General features: G+C 37.8%; 1 pseudogene; it reads right to left on the reverse strand.

Annotated features, from left to right (window-relative positions):
* Positions 1-540: 540 nt before the first annotated feature.
* On the reverse strand, positions 541-13,225 carry LOC141431679 (synaptic vesicle 2-related protein-like; annotated as a pseudogene).
* Positions 13,226-20,603: the final 7,378 nt, after the last annotated feature.

Genomic DNA, 20,603 nt, shown 5'->3' on the forward strand with positions numbered 1-20,603 from the left:
CCCTAGGTAAATCAAATTTTTAATTTCTAACCAGGAACCATGGAAAAGGTACTTTCCTTCATATTTTGATCGTGTTTTTTTTTTTCTGATTAATTATTCTCATGCACGAGCACTTCCTTTTGCTGTCACCTTTTGGGGTAAGCTACTTAATCCATACTTACTAATATTATAAATGCGAAAGTGTGTTTTGTCCGTCTTTCACGCCGTAACGGAGCGACGGATCGACGTGATTTTTTGCATAGAGATAGTTTATGGCTTGAGAGTGACATAGGCTACTTTTTATCCCGGAAAAATGCACATTCCCGAGGGAACGGCGCGCGATAACCGAATACCACGCGAGCGGAGCCGCGGGCAAAAGCTAGTAAAATATAAACTAGGCATACTAAAAATCTTTTAAATGAGAATATAATGTAGTAATGTTGAACCGATTGATATGTGAAACTAAGTCCGATAAAGATATTTTTATCCAGATAAATTAATCAACGAACCAATTCTTTGCAGTGGAAGTCGCGGGCAACAGCTAGTAAATTGTATATATACTCACTTCTCATTATACACCAGCATGCAAACGCAAATGGAAAATATGACGAACTGGAAAGCCATTGTCTTCTTTCTGCCAAATTTCTCGATGATGAATATCGTCGCGAAGATACCTAAGAATGCAAACGAAATTATTTAGATCAGTGTTTTTCAACCTTTTTCATGACCACTTCAGCATGAAGAAATATCGAGTGTCCCAAAAAGGACGCAAGATTTAAATTTGCCGCCATTTTTATATTTTAGTGCTGGCAACCCTAAAAAAGGCTATTTAAAGAAAGAAAGAAATATTTTATTCGGACCTCGCACATTACATAAAAAGCATAATTGAAATACATTAAAAAATAAAAAAGCAAAAAACAACAATAATATTAAAATAAAAAGAAGTATTTGACAGCTGAATGTTTAGGGTTTGTAAAAATGGCGGGTTTACGAAAGATCAACGCGTTTTATTATTGAACATATTTCAAAAGAAGTTTGGCGTGTGTCGGTTCGAAAATTCCGTGCAAAATATGGTCGGAATATTGACTTGACTTCATCAACTGTGAGCAGAGTGGTTGCAAAATTCAGGGAGAGTGGATCAATTGTGAGCAGAGTGGTTGCAAAATTCAGGGAGAGTGGATCAATTCATGATGTTCATTCCACTGCGTCGTCCAACACAAGCCGTTCAATCGCAATGCTTTTAAAGGGGAAATTCGACGCTGCATTGAAGAAATTCAGCCGCATCTATGCAAATGGTCATAGAAAATTTTGAGAAATAGTGCGTATGTGCCAGCAAAGCTAGGAGGACATTTGCCTGACGTATTATTCACGAATAACCCTATTTTATGTATTTCAAGATTTTATATACAAATATATTATAACGAAAAAAAATGTTTTTCATCAATTTCAAATTTTGCGTCCTTTTTGGGACATCCTTTATTTCGCGACCCCCTACCCGTTATTTAATCGTTTAATCATATAATCATTGCTTTCATGAGTACATAGGATCTTAAACTAAATATTTCCCAAACATGAAACCCTGTAGTAGGGCACTGCAACATAACTTAAAGCTATTTTTCATATATAGTTAAACGATAATTTTTATCCGTAACTTATAAATATGTAATATAATAGCTCAAAGGAGGGATGTGTGGAAGATACTCCACCGACAAGAGTACTCTTAAGAAAAGAGGAAGAAGTAATATAATTAGTTTACGCATTCTGGAAAAAAATCTTGCTATATGTAGTAGTAACATTTGTTTTTTTTTTTCATGTATTTTATTTTGTGACAAATATTACTTATTACACACACAGATACACACACATACACATGCACGCACGCACGCCCGCAAACGAATACACACAAATAATAATTCACAATATTAGTAGTATGCCGGACAGTACAAGCAAGGGCGTCGCCAGGGGGAGCAGGGAGGGGCAGCTGCCCCCCCCTCCCCCCTAGAGATTCTAAAAACTTGCCTAATGTAAAGCAACTAAAACTCGATTGAATTCACCAATTCCAATAAATAAATACCTACACATTATTCTTTTCTCATTCTTCATATCAACTGGCTGGCGACGCCCTTGTGTACAAGGTCTACCTGGGAATTCAGCCAGCGTGGTCCAGAGCAGGTCCATGTAGTCCGTGGTGTGGAGAGGGCGGCAGTCGGCCGCGCAGGCCTCCAGCGAGCCGCCGGGCTCCGTCTCGAACAGCTCTGTCGTCATCAGCACCGACCGTAGTAGCAGAATGCGCACGACATCCTACAACAATGATGTTACAAATGTTATTTTACTGAAAATAGTAGATGTACAACACGAGCATAAAACGAGCCATTTACCCGAGACGTTCATATAGCCCGAGCCGGTACGGCGAGGGTGGATAGACACGTCGAGGGGAAAATGAGTTAAATGCTCGAGTTTTACACTCTGCTTTTCACTTCGATGGCGAGGAAATGAAATTGCAACAGTGGAAAGAATTGTTCATGCATTACTATAAACAATATTTTTTCACTTTTTTGATCTATTTTGTTTGATTTGGTTGATTTTTAGTTTCACATAAATTAAAAATTATTAAAAAAATATGTAGAAACTTTCTAATTTGTGGCTGTTTACACCTGATCGCCTTGGTCTTAGACGAAGATTTTACTTTATGCACTAGAGCACAAAAAGTCTGTTTATGTCGCCTAGATCCAGCATAAACAGAGCTTTACGAGCATGAGATGTGAAAAATTAGATTTTTAGTAATTTGAAATAAATAATACCATGGTCTGTCCCGATTCGAGATACTAAAATGACGTTTCATGTGCTCCTGTTTTTTTGCGTCTCATAAATAGTGATGTGCCGCAACCGGCTATTACCGAAAGATTTTGTAGGTACCTATGTATGTATGTCGTAAATATTAAGATATGAACGGATCCGTGATGTACTTAAAATGTAGGGCACTTAGGACATTTAGAAAAGGTAAATAGGTCTAATAAAAATGCGACCGTTTTCGAGATATTTTCGACTTTTTATAGATATTGATGTTTAAGTTTCAATTTCATTCTAAGTAAGTTTTACATTAACTAAATAATATGAGAATAATGAATATTTGATTTATTTCTCTATGATATGAATATCAAAATAAAACCACGAGAAAACGCACTGATCATCCGATGACATACGAGTAAGTAAACGAAAATCGGTTGAATACCACTTGAATACGAAAACATGAAAACAATGACGTGTGATATCTGAGGGCCTACTCGGAATTCAAATCAAAGTTCGTACCGTACGTCCCTCTCACTTACGTATTAAATTAAATAGTAGTGTCAGAAGGGCGGAACGACACGAACTTCGATTTTCGAATTTCGTAGTAGCCCTGCTGGCCTGACTACGAAATGCAAAACTCGAACTTCGTATGTTGCCGTCCCGCTGACGCTTATCGCATTCAATACGCGAGTGAAAGGACGGTGCCATACGAACTTCGTTTTTCTATTTTTGTAGTAGCATCTGTATTATTTTTTACGTTGGCACTAAGTGATGAACACTGTATTTTTACCTGTGCTTAGATTTCATACTTTATCGTATGATAAAGTAAAATGGAAAGTAGATATTGAATGCATTAATGTTATTTTTTTATCGTAAAATACATTTTCGTTATTACGAAACCGAAATCACGGAGCAGCACTGTCCTTTTATGCTGGCCACATTATTTTACGTTTTGACATTTCAGACTGTCATTTTAGTATCTCGAATTCTGGACAGACCATAGTCAATTAAATTGTCTGACGAGTGAATCACAGTTTAGTACTTTCCGGAGCTCTAAAATAGTCAAAAGGACTTATTTAATGGGAAATTGTGATCTGCAGTCGAATAAAAAAAAAATGTATATTATGCATTTTACCTAAAGTAAGTTAAGTTGTCGAACCGTACCATATGAGCCATAGGAGCAGGCTGGTGTTCCTCAGTTGCGGTATCAGCAAGTGTTTGAGCCGGCCGCGCTGCCCCATACCCACTGAGTCGTCGCCACTAGACGCCCAGCAGCATCGGCCGCCGTTTGTTGTTGCTATCTACCACCGAGGAAAAAAATAAGCTGGACAAGTTTAAGGGTTTAGGTTTTAGGTTAAGTTTGAGGTCCCGGGTTACGATTAAGTATGTATTTATCTTTACAAGTATGTATGTATGTAAACTCTTTATTGTACAAAAGAAAAGAAACTAAACACAACTGACAAATTTGAGATACTTGTACAAAGACGGTCTTATCCCTTTAAGGGATCTCTACCAGTCAACATATGAGTGGACAAAGAGTGAGTTTAAGAGTAAAAAAAAAATTTGTGGAAGCTACTATACAGTCTTTTAAACAATATAATTAACTATAATAAGTAAATCAATAAACTACTATATATATATATATATGTATTGTATATATATATATATATATATATATATATAACCATAATACATATTATACATGCGAATAAGAAACAAAGGAAATGTCCTTGTCCAAGTTATTAAGTATCTTTATCCGTTGCCTAGTTTCTATAGTACAAGCTTTGCTTAATTTGGGACTAGGTTCAGTTGGTGTCAAGTGTCCCATGATATTTATTTATTTATTTTAATAACAAAAGCCCCTAGACCAGCGTTTCTTAACCTTTTTCAGTCTGCGGCCCCGTAGAAAATCAAGCACACTTCAAGGACCCCCTTAATAAAAAAACAGAAATAATTAAATGTCCATATATAGACGGTGGATCCCATACACATACTCGCGGAAGGGTCCGCGGATCACAGGTTAAGAAACGCTACCCTACAAGTGCCCTAGAAAGGACAGCGTTTCTTAACATGTGGTGGTGTGGTGGTGACGAGAAATTGTATGCAAGATTCACTAGGTTGCGGTATTCGTTTGATCAACTGAATTCATTGTCACTCAATAGCCCGCCATGTATTGCAACTCGCATGCAAGTTCTTACATCGTTTAAATGGGGCTAAGGCAGTTGTCTCACCGCCAGCGAGGAAGCGATTGGCTATCGACTATTTTCTCGCTCAAGAAACGAACAAAAGATATAAGATCCTGTGTGAGTAAAAGAGACACATATATTAATAGTTGATCGCTGGCTGTTCACACTGTCGGGGGGAACTTCGCTCTTACATTTTTTGTGCAGCGACAAGAGCTATAAAACTCGCTGAGCTATAGATACTCGCTCAGCGATGTCAGCTTCAGGTGTGAGCGAGTCGAGTGGAGCGAGTAATCGCCCGTCGCACGCGAACACTCGCTTACAGCGAGCGACAAAAACACTCGCTTCTCGCTGTTCGCCCACTCGTTTCTAGTTACTCGCTCTACTCGCTTCTCGCTCATCGTCGGCGGTGGGACAAGTGCCTTAGAATTCGGTCATCATCATCATCACTCTTAAGCGATAAGGCCTATATTGCCCACCTTGTAATTTTCTCTCTGTGTACCTGTTTTCTGTATCGCTTACTATTTCTGGTGTACCATCCATTGATTAGTGTTAACTGGCGGTCAGGTGTAATGCCGTCTCTATTTGTTTTGTTCGAATAGACGGAGACGGCATCACATTTAACCGTCGGTTAACGATAATCAATGGATGTTGTAACAGCCACTAAGTATTTCACGGCTTGTTAGTATGCCGCCAGTTGGCTCAGTTCATAAAACCTCACTCGTATTGTAATGAGTCTTATTGTATTATGTAACAGTCACATAAACTACTATTTCATATCTAATCAACAGAACTTGCCTGTTCTAATGTAGCCAACGCTTTGTCTGGATGTCCACTAGCAACGTGAAACCTCGCCGATTCTGGGAGCCACTGAAATGGTAAATTAAAATACAGTATGATTACTTGGAGTTAACACTTGACAGATGGGCGTGCCTTCAGTCGATTTTCAACTTTGACGTCATACAAATAAAGCCATATTTAGTATACCGGCGACCCACGTTTACAGATTATGTAAAAACTATTTTATTTGTATGACCTCAAAGTTGAAAATTGACTGAAGGCACGCGCATCTGTCAAGTGTTAACTCCAAGTAATCGTACTGTACATAATTAGTACCTGTGTAACTTCAGAACTTAAAACATTGACAATGACAGGTGATCATTCATTGTCAAGAGCCGGAATTGTCGCAGCATTAATGATCTGTCATAATGACTTCTCACCTGACGCCTGAATTCCTGAGTTATTATTTAGGGTCATTCAAGTATTACGTAAGCAGAATTTTAGTCATTTTTAACTCCCCCCCCCTGTCATCGAAAGTCAGCAAACCTATATATATATAGAAATCTATTCGTTTCTTTATTGTTATTTATGTGAATTGTTGCAATTTACCACCATCTTGCTCGCTAATCCTGCCATGAAGCAGCAGCTTGCACTGTGGTGTTTCGGCGTGGAGAGTAAGACAGCCGGTGAAATTACTGGCACTTGAGGTATCCCATCTTAGGCCTCTAGGTTGGCAACGCATCTGCTATCCCCCTGGTGTTGCAGATGTCTATGGGCGGTGGTGATCTTTTACCATCAGGAGACCCACTTGCTCGTTTGCCATCCAGTCGAATAAAAAAAAAGTCGGGTAGCTATATTTGCTTGAATTAAAACCTACTACATTTTGAAAAAAAAAAAAAACAAGAAATAATAAATAAATATTGCTGACGTAAGCACTATCTAGACCCCCCCGGCCCCCATGTCTTCAAAAATAAGCAAAGACCCCACCCCCCTTCGGTGCTTACGTAATACTTGAATTATTCGTAGGTAAAAATCTTACCGGGCATATGAGGGCGAAGATAAGAAGTGGTATCGTGGAGAGAGCGAGGAGCCAGTGGAATCCCAGCGTCGGCATCACAACCAGCGCTAAAGCCACTTCAAGACAAGCCCCGAGCGCCCAGAAACACTGCAAAAAGGTTAATTAAGTTTAAAATGATAACTGATAAATTACTTTTCACTTCTCATCTCTCCTCTTTGTGTTTAGGCTGATCTGGGCTGAGCAAAATTACATGCTCTAGATCTGCATAAAGTTAAATCTTCGTCTAAGAGCAAGGCAATCAGGTGTAAACAACCACAAACAAAGAAGTTTTTACATATTTTTTATAATTATTGTTTTATATAAGACATCAATAAAATAAATCAATAAAACTAAAAAAAAAAACTGATATTTTTGGCCGCTTTTTCTTGCATGCGTAAGCAGGAGATTAGTCCAACAGATACCGCGCGAGTTGAATACAGAGCTCAGGAATACGATAGTGTTGCGACCTTATTAGAATTACTTAATGATGACGAATTTATCGACATACAGAAGATATGTCGATAAATTTGTAAACGAAATGTTATTTTAATTTAAACATTTTATATTATTATTTTTTTACTTTAGCGCTTTAAACACATAATTATGTATATACAGGACTTAGCACCTAACCTTTTATTTCTTTCATTCATTCATCGTGGTCGCAACGTGACTCAACACGATGGATGCAACTCAAATAAACCGTCAACAAAAAAAAAGAACGGAAACGAAGAACGAAAACTCGGAACTCGGAACTCGGAACTCGGATCAGCCATCATTAAAAACAAAAAATAATACGGGGTGCAACATGAGTATTAACGCGATCGATATGTGTACGACAGCTATGAAGGACAGCACTACACTAAAGGCGACTGAGGCGGGGCGTGTGGATAGCGGGGGGAGAGGCTCCCGCTCTTCACCTCAGGCCCCGACTGCATTCAACTCGCGCGCTATCTGTATTTGAGTATTGCAAAGAGTCTTACATCCAGTAAGACGACACACTTGGCTCTCTGCTTTGTCGGTAGAAACTCTGCGTACAGTGTCACGCTGGAAACAATAAAATTAATATATATTTAAAAAAAATAAACATATTTATTATACCACCGAATGACGACCGGATGGCCAAGTGGTTAGAGAACCTGACTACGAAGCTTAAGGTCCCGGGTTCGATTCCCGGCCGGGTAGATATTTATATGAATAATACGAAGGTTGTTGTTGTTCTCGGGTCTTGGATGTTTAATATGTATTTAAGTATGTATTTATCTATATAAGTATATTTAGCTGTTGCCTAGTATCCACAGTACAAGCTTTGCTTAGATTGGGACAAGGTCAATTGGTGTCAGGTATCCCACGATATTTATTATTATTATTATTATATAAAATACAACACAAGGAGATTACAATCATTCATTATAGGCTGAGGCTGTATCTTAGGACCTGAGTGAATGATATTGTTTATGTGTAAAAATTTCTAAGTATAGGTTGATTGAAACGTTGATAATTGTGTTATAAGAAGTATATGCTTCTTTACAAAATATAAGGAGAGCCTTTCATAAGAACGGCACTCACACAGTGACAAGAGACATTACCTACCCTCATTCAAATCATTCGTGCCAGTTCTTGTGAATCGACCTATACCTAAATGCTACTACTAGCTACTAGTCCTTATTATTTTAAATTTCATACATTTTCAGAAGTAATTAAGTTGTAATACTAACGATTGTGGTACACATCCGATGGCAAAACCAACGAGACCTCGCAAGAATAAGAGCCATAGAAAATTTGGGGCTATGGCACTCAGAAGGCCATAGTAGAACAGCAACACCCCACACATACTGAGGGCCTGCAATCAGAAAAATACAGTCCAGTAATCATCATCATCATCATCATCATCATCATCATCATCATTAATAGGGGATCATCCATAAAATACATCAAACAAATTGTGAAACACGAACAAAATGACGTGGGGAGGGGAGGCTAAAAAGGTCATATTTGGTATGCTTAATTTATGGATGGTCCCATGTGCCAGACCATAAGGAAGTTTAATCAATAGGAATCATCATCATCTCGGCCTATTGCGTCCCACTGTTCGGTACAGGCGTCCTCTCAGAATGAGAGGGTTTGGGCCCTAATTCTAACGCAGACACATTATAGAATTTCTACGCAGGTTGAAACCCTCACGAGTTTTACCTTCGCCTTAAAGCTCATGGTTATAAAATGTAATTTCACATATGAATTCTGAAAAGCTTAGGGGAAACGTATACTTGAGAGACCATAGATTAATCCACTAGGCCATCACGGCTTTTAAATAAGTAGATAAGCAGCTTAGAAATTTAAGATGGAACAGCTAAGCCAACTGATTAATTGACGGCCACGCGATAATGTTCTCAATCTGGATTTTTAGGGTTCTGTAGGTACCTGAAAGGTCCAAGCGAAGCCCTATTGCTGTCATTCCCATGTCCGTCCGTCTGTCACAAAGGTTTTGTAGCAAAACGATTGGAGCTTATTAAATTTTTCATCACACTAGCTCGTAAACAAGTGTCGTAGCCTCTATCGGCGAATTCATACGCGATAGCCCTCATTACCCATTGGCGTGCATTGGGTCGATTCCAGGGTAGGCAGCTGGTACTTTACGCTCCAGTAGCACGCCACCAGCACTAGCGCCGCTTACCCTGCCGCCGACTCAATGCACTACGTAACGTATCGCAGAAGGCACACTTACGGTTTTTCTTCCATATCGATCACTGATATTGCCCCAGAACGTAGAACTGAGCATCATTCCCAAGAACACCACTGTTGTCGTGAGAGCTTGCTGATACCTGCATTAAAAAATACATAAGTTTTTGTTAAAAAGAATACAAACTTTTTTGCCGACTGTAATTTTTGTTTACTGTACTTTCATTGTCATCCAACCTACATGTTTATACCAAAATTCAAGTCACCCCGACTATTGGAAATAGAGTAACAGACATAGATACCAGTGAGTGAACTGTATGAGCAAGTAACTACGAATATACTTAACGACTGTATTACATCGCGACTTTTGAGGACCCTTTTCCTATATTAAGGTGGTGTTAGTAAGACAAAGGCGGAAATGTCCGTAATAAATGTGAGTCCCAAAATATCGCACAATCCAGCTTACTTTATACGACATTTTATAATATTTCATAATGTATAATATGTGTAAATTCATAAGAAATGGTATTGTTCAATCTATTTTTACTATACACAGCGTGTTGATGTTGCGTGAAGCTAAGCTATTTACAGTGTATATCTATGCATTCTGAAATGACTCTGAAGCTGTTAAGCGAAATAATATAAGAGAAAATTAACCCGACATTTACAATGTGTTACAATGCAGTAATTACCAAGGAGCGGAATTCTCATAGCAAAAATCAAATATCACGAGGGATTGACTTGTGTGCAAAAACGGAACCCTTATAGTTTCGCGATGTCTGTCTGTCTGTACGTCCGCGGCTATGCTCATGGACTATCAGTGCTAGAAATCTGTAATTTTGCACGAATATATATGTAAACTATGCCGACAAAATGGTACAATAAAAAAAAACAAAAACAAATTTTTTTGAGTACCTCCTATAGACGTAAAGTGGTGGTGATTTTTTTTTCTCATCCAACCTTGTAGTGTGGGGTATCGTTGGATAGGTCTTTTAAAATCATGCTAAAACAATTTTTCGATTCAGAGCTTTGTTTGCAAAATATTCAATTTTAAAGTGGAAATTTTCAATAAAATCGAGCGTCCCCGTCCCCCCCCCCTCTAAAATCTAAACCGGTGGGTGGAAAAATTTGAAATAATTCAGGATGGTAGTAAGTATATCAAACTTACAAGGAAAACTGTAACGGTTAAGTTTTCTTGAGAATTATTAGTAGTTTAAGAGTAAATAGCAAATAAGGTATAAAATATACCTAAACTGGTACAAAATACGAAATCCTTAGAATAATATTACTTATTTTTTTCATAACGGCTACGGAACCCTATTTCGGGCGTGTCCGACACGGTCTTGGCCAGTTTTTTTGTAAGACATGTAATTTGGTACAGATAATAATGTTTGGTTTGAAAGACAATGCAAATAATGGAATTTTTGCAGAAACTTACTAACAATGTTAATATAATTAATATAATATTAGTTAGTTATAGAACACAAACCAGAACCAGTTTAGAAGCTTGAAGAGGAATTATGTCCAACAGCGAGTTAATAAGTGCTGAGGGAGAGAAAGAAAGTGGATTAGTTACATGAAGGAATCCTTATAAGAAAAACCACAGAGAAAAACAAGACTTGTTTTTATCTGTGGTTTTTCTTAGTGTGTTATCAAATCAATTAAATCTTGAAAAACTAATGAATATATTCATTGGAATATCTCAGGCATATAGAATGTAAAAAGAGTAGATTCCTGGGTAGCAAATATGTATTTCTATTAAGTCATCAGTTAGGTCATCAGATTTTTATTTGTTTATCTTTTATTTATTTTATTTATTATTATGTATATTCAATCGTCACCAAAGCTGTCTTTACTTGCTGATATTCCATTCGCAGTGCAAGGCAGGTGACAGGATGCTCAATATGGTCATTTCCATGGAGTCAGCCATCCAGCAGAGGCCAGTGCACAGCGACAGCTTCACCTGGAACCAGCCGAAGCCCAGCGCATTCACAGCTTGAGTTACCGTGAATGTATCTGCAAAGAAAATTCTAAAATTGAACAAGAATATTATTTCATTGTTTTCTTTATAATGCATTACTTATGATTCATAACTTGTAAACAAAGTATTGAATAAGTCTCTTTTATTTATTTGTTTATTTAAGAGCTAGCCTACTAACTCACTTACTATAATAAATGCGAAAGTTTGTAAGTCTGTTTGTTTGTTTGTTACCTCATCATGTCTAAACTGCTGAACCGATTTTGAGGAAACTTGGTATACAGATAGTTTGAGTCCCGGGGAAGGGAAGGACATAGAATAATTTTCATCCTGAAAAATTGCATAGTTCTTGCGAGATAGCTGATATGAGGCTTGATTTTGCTTGACTTAGGGCTCAAAATTGCCCCAAAAGTCACTGCTTCATGGAGCAGCACGCTCAGCGGGGACATGGCTTATCACATTATGATCCTAATGGTTGTCCTTATGGTATGATTTAGATGAATTTTTGTACAAAGTTAGACCATGATGCAGAAACAGGCTTAAGATACTTTATTTCAGATTCTTCAAACAAAGTTGATAATTTAATTTCGAGATTTAAAAAAATATTTTTAACTTAAGTATTTTACAAACTAAAATAAATTATTCGATATTATCAATGACCATAGGGCTGGTGCATGTCTCGCCTAAAGTATTGGGATCACAATCCAGCACAGAAAAAATGCAGCCAGCCGCAGGGACAAGCCTTGGGGGAATTGTATATATAGTGATGTTATTTTAAGATAGTTTAGTATACTTCAATTGTACCTTTACCATTGTTTGTTTAAATAAATTTAATTTAAATAACTTTTAAGGTCCATGTCAAATTTTATTCTATAAATTCAAAATTTTAAGATTCATTAGTGAGTTCCATGTAAATGTAAAATAAGTCCTGTTTATAGGATTTTAGGCCTAGTGGGAATAAAGCCCTAGTACAGTACTTAGGTGCAGGTTATGGTTGAAAAAAAAACATTTTTTTTTCAACCAGACCCAGCTTTGATTATTTACTCTTGAAATCCCTAACATAGCAAATTACATTGGTCATTTTATAGGTTCCCTAAAAAATAAAAACAATAAAGACTTTTAAATGTAATAGATTTAGAAGCTTTGGCAAGAGTGGTTCACTCCCAATTTTAGAAGAACAGTACTGTTAATTGAATATATGAATGATTTGTATATTGAATAACTTCGCAACTATTCGGCAACTCTACCTAGAAATTCCTCAAAGAGAAATTAACTTTACATAAAGAGCCAAAGCAGAAGTTGTAATTTCCAATGTTATCATAAGCTGGCATTTACGATCTTAACACACATTCCATCAACCAACGTCATTTGGTACTTAATAACAACGGCATTCCATTTAAACTTACCGTCCGGAACGACGGTGACTGAAGCCATCTCGATTTCCTGAGGAGGTGGCATAGCCTGTGGACCAGGTCTTGGCCCCACGCCATTATCATCCAAGTCCTGATACCCCTTAGAACGCCGCATCTTCAACGTTCAATGAGCACAAACAATAACAGTTAAATTCTACGTGGACGCTTCGGAATAACGGGAGAGAGAGCGGGTGTGATCGTCGGTTATATCGCGCTGAATGTACTTTTTATTCCACTGAAAATTAACTTTAATTACCGTAACTGAAATGTAGTGTGTGAGTCACATCGTAATAAATATAAAAAATATTAAAGCGAACAAAACAAACTTTGCAGTTACTCTCCTTTCCTTCAACTTTATTAGTAAAGTTGGTGCCAATGCCAAAATTCAGTTTGACGACGATAGCTGTCAGCGTCAAAGTGACAGTTATTAGTTTGTAGTCCGAATTGCATACTATACAATATTACAAAAAACTCGACAAAAAACTAAAATAAAATAAAATAAAGCCTAGTGGTCTAGGAGTAAAGTGATTTGAAGTTCAACAGTCGGGGTCAATTACTAATTTTCAAAAGAAACCACATTCAATACAGCATACTAGAACTAACCAAGTAAAATGTATGAAATATGTACTAGCAGGGCTACTACGAAACTCGAAACTCGAAGTTCGTGTCGTGCGATCCCTCTGACATTTATACTATTTAATACGAGAGCGAGAGGGACGGTACGATACAAACTTCGAGTTTTGAGTTTCGTAGGTAGACCTACTGTTTTTCATATTGTCCGTCCGGCCCGATATCGGATATCGGAGCCGACACCGATATGTTGGCGGCACCATCAGACGCCCGTGGGTTGTCGGACGATATGTTTGTATGTGTGCTATACGTGTATTTAAATTGTCTCTGTGGGTGTGCTAAGCTATCCAGCAAATGGCCGAATCGGAACGATTTTGTCGGAATATGTGAAAACAGTACATGGTGTCATCGTCGTCGGATAATCTGAAAGTGCTCTGAAATAAAGACAGTCTGAAAACGCTCTCAGTTGCACGCTACAGAGGTTATAAGAGCGTTTTCAGATTATCCGGTCTGATATCGGTATCGGCGTCAGGGCAAGTGAAATGTATGAATTATATGTACCTGTCTTTCAGATTATCCGATCCGATATTGGATCATATTTTATACATCTTACTTGCCCCGATATCGTATCGGCGTCAGATACCAAAATTGGATCGGATAATCTGAAATAGCTCTAAGTGTCAACTTCGTCTAATCACTAATCTGCAGGGCTACTATGAAACCTAAGCTGCGCTCTTGGCAGCGCTGCCCCCCCCCCCCCGCAGCATGCGCCTGACGTGCGTGTGTGTGGACCTGCAGCAGCGCCATGCACGTGCAGCAGCAGCGCGCGCAGCAGTATCTACGGGCATCGATTCCTATACATTACAATTCTCTTTGGGGCATCGACTCGTTTACCAACCTTGGGCTTCATGACAATAAAATTTGTACGCGCAATGACTCATATTTACCGACCACGGGTTTCATGACAAGCACATTAAGGTCGAGGGTTTTATTTGGGGGGTTGCAACCAAGGTTCGACACTGTTTAAATACGCGAGCAAGACAAGTGTGATGACAAAAAAATAAAATCGCTTTCCAATAAAAACATAATTATCAAAATCGGACTATGTAAGTACTCTGTAAAAACGTGGCTCCTCAGTTTTATTTAGTCGGTTAAAAACTTAGAAATACTTAACTTACTGAGAATAATTATATAATTAAAGCAAGTTGTATAAGTAGCAACTATGTCATTTACTTTGTTGGCAATAAGTAATAGAATTTCAAATATTTTTTTGTAATTTTAACTGATTTATACGTCTTCTAACTTTAAAGGCGTGTTTACACGTATAACGTTTTTGGCGGAGCGAGATCTATTTTTGAGCAGGGTAATATTATTTATTGTTTACAAAATTTTAAACGTGTATCCACTAAAAACAGTCTTTCAATTCAATACAAAACATTAATAATTGATCTGTCCGACGCCGACGTCAAGGAATAATTACCTATGCCGTTAATATTTTCGCCACTTCGTTAGTCACACTCACTACATAAGAGCAAGAGCAGCATGGCACGCTCGCCGCTCTCTTTTTCGCTCAGTTTTGCGTCGTTGCTTGCCGAGTTTAGTTGTAAGTCTTTCGTTGCAATATTTACGCAGAGCACGTAAGTATCTAATTGTCATATTGTTTTGGACGGCTTATCAAGTTCTCTAATACCTATTAGCTTATTTTTTTAAAGTTATTGTGTTGCAATATTATAATAGTATGTATTGTTTTCTTTTGGCCATCGCCATTTAAGATGGCCTTCTCCCTAATTGCCACTACTCTAATTGCCACATGTTTTCTAATTACCACGTCTCTAATTGCCACGTATTATATTCTAATTACCATGGTATGAGATTTACGACTGTTACCTATTTCATACAGAATCAGTCGGAATAGGTACATACATTGGACATACGGGAATAGAGTGAACAGTATTAGATGACAGCGCCATCTGTTTATTGTGGACTACATCACATCACTTACTGTTTCATATACCTACTACCTAGGCAAAATTATAGTTTCGGAAAAGTATATGTCAGTAGGTACTTCGGTAGGTACATATTTTTTTAGTTTGCTAATGTCGTCCGGAACTCGAAACAAAAAGTGGTTTCTTTTTCTTTCTCATTTGAATCTTCGGCAAAAGAATAAGAATAAGAATTCGCCATTTTTTGAAGGTCATCTAAATAGTCGTAAGAAAATCCATTCGATTACCTACCACTCAAAATCTTACTTGTTTTTTTGCAATCGGTATGACAACTCGAAAATATGAATACGTTTTATTTTTTAAAGTATAAGTATATTTGTTTTAAGTATGTACTTGTAATTTTTTAATTACAAAAACAGCATTGAAAGCACTGTTGAAAGAAATGAGTAAAGTGACCTTTGTCAGTGTTGCTAGTGTAAAAAAACGGTTATGGATATCAACTATGTTTCTTTTAATGATATCTGTTAGCCACCTATGAAAATACTCTATATTCCGTAACAAATAGACAGGTAGGTATAACTAGACGTACCTAAATAACCGTGAATTATTAAAATCTGTTAGTATCAGTAGTTGTCTGTGTTCCAGTCATTTTATGTAAGTGCGTGTGTATGTGTGTCCATTAGAGATAAATTTAATCATAGTACCTACTTATATTTTTTCAGAATGGGCAAACCAAAGAAACCAAAAGATGAAATTTTGAAGCGGAAAAGGCTTGCAGAACAAAAAAGACAAGAACGTATTAGAAATGATCCTGTCTTATACCAACAACAGAAAGATAACAATAGAAAAAGATACCTTAAAAGAAAACAAGAAAAAAAATTATTGCCTATAAGTGAAATGACTGAAAAAGACAGAAAAAAAACCCGAAAGCGTAACAGAGAGAATTTTAGAGCTTACTACAGGAGAAAAAAGGAAAAACGTCTTGATATAATTGAAGATGAAGTAATAGTAGATGTTGATGAACCTAAGGACAGCGCTAGAGATCCCCTGAATATAGTCCCATTTAAAAATACAATGTACTTACTACGTTCAAAAGACGCAGAAGAATGTCCCATTAAATCAATCATTAGCACAGACATAATTGAAAACACTACTGCACTAAACTTGAAATCTGAGACAAATCTCACAAATAACACATCGAATTCATCTGATTGCTTAGCCTCTTTAACTCTACCAATATCTTATACTCGGTCGGTTGGTTCTGATACAATTTTAAAGCCTGAGGAAAGCACATGTTTAGATACTGAGGACACTTTAAACAATGATATAAGACCAAATTCTTCATCGTGTGAAACTCCAATATTGTATGCATCTATTTCCCCCGGAAAAAAGGTCAAAAAACGAATGGACTCATCATTAGCATTTAAAAGGTACAAACATAAAGTAAGCAAAGAAATGGCATTAATGCGTAAGAAAATTGCAGATTTGGAAAGAGAAAAAGAAAAGTATCGCAAACAAGCATTAAGGTCCATGCGTCTTATTTATGTGATTAAAAAGGAAATAAATCAACATTTTTTGCCGGACAATCTTTAAGCGCTATTTTAATCAGTTAGATTTCGTTGGTTTCACTGTTGTTAGATAAGTAAAAAAAGTACCTAGCAAAAATTGTGGTAAAATTTTGATAATAAAATAATGTTCGTTTTTTATAGCTAGGATAAATCAATTATTAAAATTAAGTTGTGTTTTTTTAGTTTCCAGCTGTACACATAAGTGCGCTTATACACGTTACTTATGTACATTTTAATTTCTAATTGCCACGACCAGCAAGTTTTGCAACTTGCTAATTGCCGATGATTTAAGTTTAATTCTTAGGGTTCCGTAGCCAAATGGCAAAAACGGATCCTTACAGTTTCGCCATGTCTGTCTAATAGTAAAAAAAAGCTATAGAGTTTTTTATATAAACGTTGATAACGGCATCCACGCCCTAAGCTGCCTCAAGTACTGTAGGTGACCACGGGCTGCGGTGACTACTTAAAAAACATCAGGTAAATCGCATGCCCGTTTTTCGGATTTTGAAATTTTGGTTAATTATGAACAAAGTAACTAGCCTGCAATTTAATGGAATGTAATTAAATTTATTGATTAAATGGATCATTATTCCAGAGTTTCAACCGCCCTGCTATCGTAGTCACATTTTTTACGAATGGAATATTCTCTATTTGACCGAGCAATATCTCTGATCTGATGATGGAACTCTGGTGAAATCGAAACGCGTCAGCGTAGTATAGTGGTGGTGATGAACTCGATTTAATACGCGAGTTATCAGGTTTTATTTCACGACTAGCTGTTGCCCGCGACTCCGTCCGCGTAGAAGTATATCGCTAACCCGCGGGAACTTCCAAACTCAAACTATCTGTGTACAGAATTTCATCTATTGGTTCAGTGGTTTAGACGTGATGAGGTAACAAACAAACAAACAAACTTTCGTATTTATAATATTAGTGAGAGTTAGTTAAGTAAATATAGGTTTTTCCATTGAACAGTTCCAGTCATTAATTACGTATTAAGTTCGAACGTAATGTAATTGAGTTCGCCTTCTAATTGGGAAAGACGCGGGTAGCGTTCCAGGAAACCTCTAAAGGTCAGGGGTCGCAGTGTTGCAGTGTACCCGCTCCGCTGCTTCCCGGTGATTGCGTAAGAGTACATTATTTACCTTGTTTATAATAAATTCAACCTTCCCTGGGTTATATGGATGGCGCGTGACGTTTACTTGTCTCTGTGAAGCATTTCGAACACAGAAGTAATGAACGGGACACACAGTTACAGTAAGGACATGTAAGTTACCAAGATGTCAAAAATATCTGTACACCTCGACCTCGACGACCAGATGGCCTAGTGGTTAGAGAACCTGACTATGAAGCTTGAGGTTCCGGGTTCGATTCCCGTGTCGGGGCAGATATTTGTATGAAAAATACGAATGTTTGATCTCGGGTCTTGGGTGTTTAATATGTATTTAAGTATGTAAATATCTATATAATTATATTTATCCGTTGCTTAGTACCCATAACACAAGCTTTGCTAAGCTTACTTTGGGACTAGGTCAATTGGTGTGAATTGTCCCGTGATATTTACCTTTGAACATGAGACTACTGTGAGACTCACTCAAATTTAAAGAAATAAATCCGGATAACTCACGTTTTAAATCGAGTTTAGCTCGACTTCATCTCATAATCTCTCAGCCGTAGGACGTCCACTGTTGGACATAGGCCTCCCCCATAGACCTCCAGTTACTTCTCGCAGCGGCTTGCATCCACCGTGAACCCGTGGCTTTAACCAGATCATCCGTCCATCTCGTTGGTGGACGTCCTACGCTGCGCTTGTCGATCCGTGGTCTTCATTCGAAAAAAATTTCGGCCCCCAACGGTCATCTGTTCTCCGGGCTATGTGTCCTACCTATCCACTTCAACGAGCTAATTCGCTTGGCTATGTCAGTGACCCTTGTTCTTATACATGTTTCGAGCTAATTCGTAGCCCTTCAACGCGGGTAGTTGTGCGCCGGTTTCAGTTTCGTCGGGTACTCGCGCGAGCAGAGAGGTGGCGCGCAGTGCGCGTGTTGCAGCAGTCACCGCGGCGTGTGTGCTCCGAGAGGTAGAGCCATGGTAGAGCAGACAGAGAGGTACCTAAACATGTTGTCTACCACCTTAAAGTCGATAATCGTTTGCATGTCATAAAGCAATAATTCCAATAGACTGTCTGTCAACTTGAAAGTTCGACTTTAGCTACATATTCATTTGATAGGATATTGTTTAAAAATGGACCACTTATTAAAAGGGTGGACATTTCCTTTTGAAATAGATGTTATGTGTTCTCTGTTTTGTGTGAATATGTAGGTAGGTATATGCAGGTACTCTCTTTATGTTTATGTGTATAGTTTATGTTTATTTTATATTTTGTATCAGTGTGTACCATATATGTACATGTGTAGGTATTTATTTATTTATTTTTCATGTATTGTTTAGGTGAATTAATAATTTCGGTCCTTTTATATTTCCATTGTAGTGTCTACTCACTTGGAGCTAACTTCACCTTTGTACACCTCTTTCTTTTGTTTACAGTTATTTGCATGTAATCTACAATAAAGAGTACAATGCAATACAATAGGTGTCGAGCTAAACTCGACTTAAGACGTGAGTTATCCGGATTTATTTCATTAAATATCTTAACACCGTTATGGCACTTTGGTGTGTAAATAGTTTGAGACCCTGAAAAGGACATAGGAAGTTATTCTATCTCGGAAAATCGTATAGTTTCTACGAGTACGCGACAAACGAATTATTCGCAGACGAAGCCGCGGGTATCAGCTAGTTAATAGGTAATTTAACAGCTATAGCTTTAGCGTGCAAGACTAGCAAACACACGCACGCACAGACATATTCAACAACTTTCGCTTTTATGAATGAATTAACCAATGAATGGCACACTCTAGGGGGCCCCAGACATCTACTTGTAGCGGAGAATAAAATCGCGGAGTGAGCCGCGCCTCGCCTGGTGGTCCTAATATAATTAGATCCGACAGTTGAATTTCAATTTTAGTAGTTTGACCTGGCACTTATTGTTATTTTTAGGAATTCATTTATTTTGCATGGAGAACACCTGCAAAAAATGTTTTTACACGCACGCATATTCTTGGATTTATGTAATATTAGAAGGGTTAGCAGGGTTTCGAATTTCTTTGCGTTTCGCGTAGGCATGATTTCCACGTGGACTTTGTCGCCACGTGGAACGTCAGTTTGGTTGCTACTGAGTTCAATGACCAGTTTAGCAGAAGTATCTTTTCCATAAGCTGTAGTAGGTCGATGTAAGTGTGTACGTATCGTTGATTAGTCTCGGCTAGAGCTTTTGTTAATACTTCACAGAAAGACGCGTAATGTTTACGTAGACCAGTAAACTATTGAAATGTGATACTGTAGCAAGCAAAATAGAAGTACAATTAGTTTGAGCACATTCCTACAGTTACATATGAGTGTTTACTTACACGTGTTATTTGAAGAACAGCAGGGCTACTACTAGTAGTAGTAGTTCTAGTTTCGAGTTTCGTAGTAGCCCTGCAGATAACCGTTGGGAGAGAAAAGTCTTCGAGTGGTGATCATGAACCGAAAGACGAAGAGTTGCCAGGCCTTCCCAATAGGTGGATTGATGACATCGCGAGACTTACGGGCAACCGGTGGTGCAGTG

The sequence above is a fragment of the Choristoneura fumiferana genome, chromosome 10 (genome assembly GCF_025370935.1).
Source record: "Choristoneura fumiferana chromosome 10, NRCan_CFum_1, whole genome shotgun sequence".
NCBI lineage: Eukaryota > Metazoa > Arthropoda > Insecta > Lepidoptera > Tortricidae > Choristoneura > Choristoneura fumiferana.